At 42.0% G+C, this 9,313-nt stretch overlaps 1 pseudogene; it reads left to right on the top strand.

Annotated features, from left to right (window-relative positions):
- The first annotated feature begins 289 nt into the window (after nucleotides 1-289).
- On the top strand, nucleotides 290-468 carry LOC116979439 (annotated as a pseudogene).
- Nucleotides 469-9,313: the final 8,845 nt, after the last annotated feature.

The following is a 9,313-nucleotide window of genomic DNA, read 5'->3' as shown; positions in this document are numbered from 1 at the left end:
CATTCCAAACATACTTAATGGTAGACATCAACTTAAAAGATGCATACTATTCAGTACCCATTCAAAAAACTTGGAGATAACTTGGCAGTATTAATTATCGACTATGGCTATTACAGCCAAACTGGTTCCAGATATTCTAACCAGCCCTGGCTATATTAAGGAACTATCGTCATGGCATGTTCCAATGATATTAACGACGACTAATCCATGGGTATAGCTATCACAGCTTTAGCTATTATTCTTTTAGCCGAGCTTGTCATGCAATCCAGATAGATCTATGATTGAAACCATCGCTCTCAGCCTTGACTAAGATCAAGCGGAGTATCTGTTGTTGTTAGTTCTATTTTGACTCGTCCCTTATCAAGGGACCATATATCAATTGATTTGGAACAGGGAGATGGGGAGGGGCTTGCTCCGTCCACTCCACACATCAACCAGTATTGCAGTACCTTGAAATATAAATCCTCTACTGTTGACTATTTGGTATTCAACACTCTACCCACTTATCTTTAACTTGGCATAGGAGAGTCAGTATGACACAACCTGTAACAATTAATGGTATCTACCTACCATTCAACGACATTGGGACGACAGATGGCACAATGGGCTAAGTGTTCGGCTGGCGACCGGAAGGTGGCCGGTTCGAATCCCGCTTGGAGTGCATACTGTCGTTGTGTCCTTGGGCAAGACACTTCACCCACCTTTGCCTGTGTGTGAATGTGTGTGAATGTGTGTGAGTGATTGGTGGTGGTCGGAGGGGCCGTAGGCGCAGAATGGCAGCCACGCTTCCATCAGTCTGCCCCAGGGCAGCTGTGGCTACAGAAGTAGCTTACCACCACCGAGTGTGACTGAGGAGTGAATGAATAATGCGATGTAAAGCGCCTTGAGTATTAGAAAGGCGCTATATAAATCCCATCCATTATTATTATTATTATTCAACAGTGGCAAGAGTATTGGGAGTTAGTAGCAGCTGTTCCAGCTACTTAACTTGAACCTTCCATTAAGGCTAGGTGCTAATGTTTAAACTACCCTCACCCAAAACATGGTGGCATATGGACTAATCTGGAGTCGTCATCACTATAGACACTAGGCATAAAATCTAATTTGGAAATTTTGAGTACGCTCTATTGGCAAAGCATATTATCCTGCAGTGCACCATTTTGCATGTTCGTTTATAATTAACAACATCACAGTAGTGACATACACAAATCACTTGGGCAGAATAAATCGATATCATGTGACATTTTTTAACAATTGGAAATTACAGGTCGTCAAAAATATACGACCATCAGCAAACTTACCTACTAGGTGAGCTAAATACTGTAAACAGACATATTAAATCCAAGTATTGCTGGAATTACAAAGCAATATGGAACACCTGATATCGATTTCACTGTATTCAATTGAATTCTCCACGTACCGATGTAAGTCGTAAGAAACCAAATTTGAGGTAGGGGCAATTAATTAATTCCCACTGAATTAGGAAGCGTGAGGGGGGAATCTAATCTATGTTTTTCCCCTTTTTTCCTACCTCATCCGGTACTACGGCCTCATCAGTCGGGTACTACGCACATGCCACGATAAATTAAACTACTGGATTGCAGATTTGAAAAGACCATCACTGGGCCTGGATTACAGAATTGGGAAGACCTCTGCTAGGCCTGGATTGTCAATAGCGCTATCAACACAAGGATAGCATCCCATCGCATATCCACTAGGGAACATACTTGGCGAACATCAAGAAGTGGGAAGATACCATTTAAATACATATTCAACTACATATTCAACTACAACAAACCTGTACTGGAGTTCTGGCAGGTCTTCACCACAATGAAGGATTCAGCCAGAAGTGCTCTGTCAGCCTACTTAACTCGGGCACCAGGACCACAGGCCATAGGGTACCTCCCGCTGGTGATCAAATTTAGGAGAGGTTAATCCCCCAGACCCAGGTACACCCAAATCTGGGATGTCAGCATGGACCTGACGTACCTTAGGGGATGGTCACCAGCCAGGTCCCTCACCCCGGAACAGCCCACCCTGAAGGGACATGCTGATGGCCTTGTCTCAGCACAAAGAGTCCAGTTGCCTCCATCCACTACGATTGGACAATATGGTCCACTACACCATGTTACATTACCATTAGGGACTGGACAAACATAGCAGACCAGGAACATCAGGACTAATTATGGAATTCCGGGCATACCCACCTGAACCACGGTTATGTGTCATGACCCACTTATTGAACTACATCGACACAATAAGTAATCCTCGAGGGAGAGAAAAAGCCTTAAGGGTCAGCCACAAGAAACGTTATGGTCGGGTGACAAGCCAAACTATCTCAAGTGGCTCAAGCAGGTACTGGTAGTTGCTGGAGTACATATTAACGTGTATAAATCTTACTCCACCAGGACAGCATCCACATCAGTGACTAAGAGGATGGACGTGCCAATGGACCACATCCTGGCTACAGCGGGGTGGTCTAGGGAGTATACGTTCCAAATTTTTATAACAAACCACTGACAGAACCTGTATCGTTTGCAGAAAAAGAATCTGCAATCTGCGGGGGAGCATTTGGTCTTGTTGGTGTTAATAACACCATTATTGTTTTTACAAACAGATTCATGGTTGATTACGATAACATACTTCCTCCCTCGAAAGACTTCGGCAGCGAGTGAAGTATGAACTGTTACACGGTTTGAAATCACAGAGCTTTAAAATCTTCACGTAGTCACTCACGTGACTCCGAAGTAAAATAGTAAGATTAAACGAGAACTTACCAGTTTGAAGTTTGATCTGTATTTTATGAGGAGTTACGATGAGGGATTACGTGCCCTCCGCTCCCACCCTCAATAATATGGGTCAAACTGATAACTAAGGTCTCCTTATCTTTACTATGTTTATTTCAATAACTGTGTCTGTCTGTGATTCCACACCGCTGCTTTGAAGTATGTCGCGCATGCGTGCTGAACGGGCTCTTCACGTAATCCCTCATAAAATACAGATCAAACTTCAAACTGGTAAGTTCTCGTTTAATCTTACTATTTTATTTCAAGCTTTTTGAAAAAGAAGTGTGAAAAACAATTTTGTTTATTTATATTTATACGGAAAGTTGCCAACTGGTTAGCAGTAACATTTCTTAGAAGATTTTGCACTCCATGTGATGGTGAGTGCTATCATTCATTTGATTTAGTTTTGCTGTATTTTACATTAATATTGTTTCACATTAGCATCCTGATTTGCAGTGTAATACATTGTTATTTAAAAGGTTAAGGAGATGACATATAGTTCAGCAGTTGATTTAAAGGTTTATGCATAAAACTCGTTATGTGATGTACAGTATGTTTTTTGACAAATTTTCATGCAACTAGCTCTCCCATTCCCCATGGATGCCAGATGGCTGAGAGTATATTGTAATTATTTACTTGTATAAATACATTGGCATTATGATAAACTATCTATAGACTGGCATTGTACCAGTAAGTTGGCACTTCACAGCATCTTTAATGAACTGATGTCCTCACCTAAATGACGTGGCAGGTTATGGAAAACATATATTATGGCCTTATTCTTGATATTGATTATAAAATTACTTTTCACTCATTTAAAGTTAGATCCTCTGGTCCTAAATGGATTATTGATCTTCTATTGAAAGTGTCCAATCAATGTGCAATTGTTATCACCAAGGCTGAGCATTTCAAGGGCACTTGCCTATAACCTTGAACCTATGTTTGGATTGCTACCGTATTTCCTGGCAATGAAGATGTTATTTTTTACCCGAAAATAAGGCCCAAAAATGTACCTGTGCCTTGGAGGGCGATGGTTAGATTGTTAGCCAAGAAAGATAGCCTTGGCTGATACCCGGACGTGGCACCGACAGACAAGAAGCCGAAGCAAAGAAGTCAAAGCCAAAGAACCGAATGGAAACGAGGACGAAACGCCAATAAACCGAAAGAGTCGGAAGACGAAACGCCGACTAACCGAAAAGATGGGACGCCTAAATGCAAACTAACAGAAAGGGCGGGACGTGTAAAAGCCAACAAACCAAAAAGCTGCTTCGCCTAAAAGCAAACTTACCGAATGGCCGATCTGTCGAAATGCCACCTACCCAAAAGGCGTGCGTCGCCTACAAGCCAAAGGACTGACGGCCGCTCAACAGAAAATTCAATAACGGACATGATGTTGCCGGGAGGTGGGACTTGTCAGCGATTGGTCCAGACCCCCACGTCCATCACATCACTGTGAAGGCATGAACATTGTCCCAAGCCTCCGCTCCTCCTGACCCGCAGCCCGCGGAGGGTGGCCGTGGGAGAGTGGGGGCTGTCCCGAGGAATGCGCACCTTCGGCCGCTTTCAACTTGGTGCTTTGGTTCAGATTTTCCAGTCACCTATGGCTTGTGTGGGAAAATGAACCCCACGCTCCCGTCTCCCCCTTCTCTCTCCCCTCGGTACGGTAAATGCTGTTTCAGGCATTCTCTGTACATACAAAATTACTGAGGAAAAGTAATATTTTTGGAAGTGATCCAATTCTTTTTTCTGCAAACGTCCAGAGAGATAAAATCCTTTAATGTCTATAAAAAAACAGACATTGTAGACCTAAGCAGGTTATTCAGATTGGCCTGAGCGGGATAAATTGGATTACTTCAGAATGTATAAAGATCAAATTAGCTTTAAGATTCAAAAATATTACTCATCTATCCAGAACATTAAAAAATGCTGCAGATCTTAGGTAAATCAATTGCCACTACAGGTTGTGTAACTTAGATATGCCAATTAACTAATTGTCTAAAAATTTGATGCATATTTTTGGGACATGGGAGGAAACTGGAGCACCTGCTAGAAATCCATGCAGTCACAGTAGGAATAGGCAAACTCTAAATACACAGCACCTGAGTTTAGGATTGAACCTAGGTTGTTGGATCTGTGAGGCAGCAGTTCCCCTGTACAAGTATACTGCCTCTAATTGAGTGGTACAACACTTCCCTCAGAAGGGGACATCAAAAATCAGGAGACATAGAATGAAAATATTTTTTTTCAGAAGGATTAGAGGGGTGGAAAGGAAAATCTGCCACCCATATAGTCATTGAGATTCAGGGCTCACTTCCTAAAAGGATGGGAGAGGCACAAAACCTAATTACATTTAAACAGACCTGAGGTGAACTACTGTAGGGCTACGGACTTCTTACTGGAAGATTTGATGGGTTAGACAGCTCTGACACAGTCATGATTGGAAGAATGGCCTCCTTTTGTGTCATCAATTTGCTATGATTCACGTGAAAGGTTCTTGTTAATCAGTCAATATACTTTGATTTTGTTTAGTTGAATAACATAGTACAATTCCATTCGTATTTTTGCCAGGCATACACCATTGGAAAATAAAATGTTTTCATTGATTGCAATTGATTTAGAAGTGTATTAAAATACTCATCATTGCAAAATCATCCCTAAATCTCCTCACCCACTAGCTCTCTCACATTATATTCAGCAAATTAACATTTAAAGGCCAATTCTAGTTGAAGGAATTTGTATTCCGTCATGCTTTTTGATATCTCCAACAGCAGTCATTAACTTCATTAACTTTCTAAACTGTTTTGCAGTTAATGGCCATACATGATGCCTCAAACGATCATAGAATACAGTATCCCTCATGTTTAACATTCTTGAGAACCCCTGGTTCTTGATCCCAGATTGTCCATGTGGACCAAATAGCCGCATCTATGCTCAAACCATTTACCTGCATTTGGCCAATAACTCTCTAAGCTTTTCTTATCCATGTACTTGTTGATGACTCTTTTAAATGCTGTTATATTACCTACCTGAACTATCTCCTCTGGTAGCTCATTCCATATATCCCACCACTCTCTGAGTGAAAAGGTTGCTCATGAGATCCGTATTAAATCTTTCTCTTCTCACCTTAAACATGTATCCTCTGGTTCATGATTCCCCTACCCTGGGTAAAGGACACTGTGCATTCACTCTATCAATTTCCCTCATGATGTCACACAGCTACTGAATACATGATCATCCCAAGCCTCCTGCACTACAAGAATTAAAAGCCTAGCTTGCTCAATTTCTCCCTGTAGTCCAGGTCCTCGAGTCTTGGCAACATCCTCATAAATCTTCAATGAACAATTTCCAGCTTAATGGCATTGTTCATACAGCAGTGTGACCAAAACTGAACACAATACTCCAAATACAGACTCACCAATGTCTTGTACAATTGTTACATGACGTCCCAACTTCAATACTCGGTACTCTGGATGATTAAGGCCATTGTACTAAAAGCCTTGTTTACCATCCCATCTAACTGTGACACCACTTTCAAAGAACTAAGTTCCCGCACTAGTGTGGTTTAAGTTGCAGCGAGGCGGAGGGGTCGAGAGAATAGAGGGAAAATCCCAGATGGGTTCCAGACCAAAGCTGTGAATGTAAAAATTAGTTTACAAATTGGCAATTGAAGAAATAAATAAGTTGAAACTTGAAAGGTACAGCCCTTGCATGGATAGAAAGAAATTGTTTACTTGAAACTGGTCAATTCTATAATAAGATCTTAGGGCTATAATGTGCTCAGATGAAAGATGCTGTTCCTTGAAAGTATATTGAACATAGTTGGAGCTATGTAGAGAATTGAAAACAGGAAGATCAGAATGAGACAAGGATGATCCCTCTTGCAGACTGAACAGTGATATTCAGTGCCCTGTCAAATATCTGGTGCAGTGCAATTCCAAACTTCCTACTACAAGTAACTTCCTACTAGTCTATTTAAAAAAAATTATTATTTTTATACATGTAGCTCTGATAAGGTAAAAGATGAACAATTACGTTTCTTGCCAAATATCAATGTATAAATGTCCCGAGCTGATCCGATATATCCAAGGATACTGTGGAAAGCTAAAGAAGAAATTGCAGAAGCCCTGGCTGAGATATATGAATCATTGTTAGACACTGGTGAGGTGCCGGAGGGTGGCTAATGTTGTTCCTTGATTTAACAAAGGGTGCAAGGAAAAGCCTGAGAACTATAGACCAGTGAGCCTAACATCTGTGGTCAGTAAGTTACTAGAGAGGATTCTGAGGGATATAATGTATATGCATTTGGATAGACAGAGGCTAATTAGGGATAGTCAGTAGAGTTTTGTGGGAGATCATGTGTCATGAATTTGATAAGAGTTTTTGAAAAAGTAATGAAAAAGGTTGATGAAGTCATAGGTGAAGAGAAGCCACAGATTATATCTTTCTAGACTTCAGCAAGGTCTTTGATAAGGTCCTGCATGGTAGGTTGCTCTGGAAGGGTAGTTCACATGGGATCTAGGAGAGCTACCTGCTTGGATACATAATTGACCATGAAAGTAAGCAGAGGGTGTGGTGAAGGTTGTTTTTTGGACAGGAGGGTTGTGATTAGCGGTGTGCCTCAGGGATCAGTGCTGGGCTCATAGCTGTTTGTGGTATTTATCACTGATTTAAATAAGAATGTACAGCTATGATTAGTAAGTTTGCTAATGACACCAAAGTTGGTGTCGTAGATAGTGAAGATGGTTAACAGAAATTATGGCAGGATTTTGATCAGTTAGGCAAGTGAGCTGACGAATGCCGAATAGAGTTTAATGCAGGTAAGTGTGAAGTGGTGCATTTTGGGAAGTTAAACAAGGCAGGATCTTCACATTGAATGGCAGGACCCTGGGGAATGTTGTAGAGTCTTGATTCCGAACGCGATGCTGAGTGCTTCCTTTTCTATCTGTGCATAATTGCGTTCACTCGGTGATAGGGTACAGGATGCAAAAGCAATAGGCTTTTCCTGTCCATCATTCATTATGTGGGAGATCAGATTCAGATTCAGATTCAGATTCAACTTTAATTGTTATTGTCAATGGTGTAGGTGCAGTAATTGCTCACTGCACCTACACCATAACTTGAAGCATCACAAGCAAGTTTCATCTTGCGTGTCGTATAGTAGTGAACAAGGAGTTTGTCACTTGCCAAGTTTTCCTTGCAGATGTCATATGCACATCGCTGTTCCTTTCCCCACGTCCATTTCACATCTTTTTGTAGCAGACAATGTAGTGGCTTTAGCACAGTTGCTAAATCTGGAAGGAATCGTGCATAGATGTGCACCATCCCAAGGAATGATCGCAGCTCTGACACATTGATGGCTTTTGAAGCATTCACTATTGATTCCACTTTCGTCTTCACAGGGCAAAGTCTGTTGGCGTCTACTTTGAGTCCTAGGTAGACCACCTCTGACTGTGCAAATGCACATTTACTTTGTCGCAGTTTGACATTGTGGCAGTTCAGTCGTGTGAGAACGTGCTTGAGGATTTCCAGATGTTCCACCATGTCCTCTGTGAATATCAGTATGTCATCCTGGTTACACACACAGTGTGTATTGCCTTGTAACATTTTGTCCTTGACAGACTGACAGATTTTTGGGGAGGATTTCACACCATAGGGCAGCTTTGTATATGAGCCCTTATGTGCAAAGATCCTATAGCGGAGCAAGATAGGCTACTCCTGCGAAATGCAATGGACTGACGTGTAGTACGCTATGGAGGGGATCATGGGCATTTTTCCACGCCCATTTTAGTAACCTGAGCCTACCTGACCCGACCCGACTCGCAGTGTAATCAATGTTGCGGGGCAACAGTTTGTGTGGGTTAGATTCATACATCTGTCAGTTCATACTTCTTGTCAACAATAACATTTGATTCTGGTAATTGTCTTTTTTAATGTTTTTTAAATCATTTCTTTTTAAATGGTTCACAAGCAGTGTTTGAGTTGATTTTGTAGTAACCGGAACCGACCCGACTCGCAGGGTGATTGACATTGCGGGGTAAGTTTTTGTGCGTGATATAGGGTTAGATTCATAATTCTGTTAGTTCATAATTCTGTTAATTCTTGTTAAAGAATAAAACGTTTATAAACACACATACATGAAAATTATATAAATGTATAGAATCATATAACACACACAATTATATTTCTTCTGATCCAATAATGAACTTTATTTCAGACTAGACAAGGGACATTAAATAAGAAACAGTGTAAATAAGAAACATTGTAAACCTCCCCGCAACTTCACACACACTAGGCCTTATCCCCCCGGCACTCCCTCGCCTGCCCCCTCACTACAATGTCTCCCCCCCCCTCCTATGCCCCTCTCCCCTGGCCCCATACTCCCTCTCCCCGCTGCCCCGGGCCCAGCACTCTTTCTCCTCGCTGCCCCGTACTCCCTCTCCCCGCTGCCCCGGGCCGCACACTCTCTCTCCTCGCTGCCCCGGGCCGCGCACTCCCTCTCCCCGATGCCCCGGGCCCCGCACTCCCTC

Source organism: Amblyraja radiata, chromosome 12, assembly GCF_010909765.2.
Source record: "Amblyraja radiata isolate CabotCenter1 chromosome 12, sAmbRad1.1.pri, whole genome shotgun sequence".
Classification (NCBI taxonomy): domain Eukaryota; kingdom Metazoa; phylum Chordata; class Chondrichthyes; order Rajiformes; family Rajidae; genus Amblyraja; species Amblyraja radiata.
Note: the sequence above shows the minus strand (reverse complement) of the source record. Positions and strands in the feature narration are given on the sequence as shown.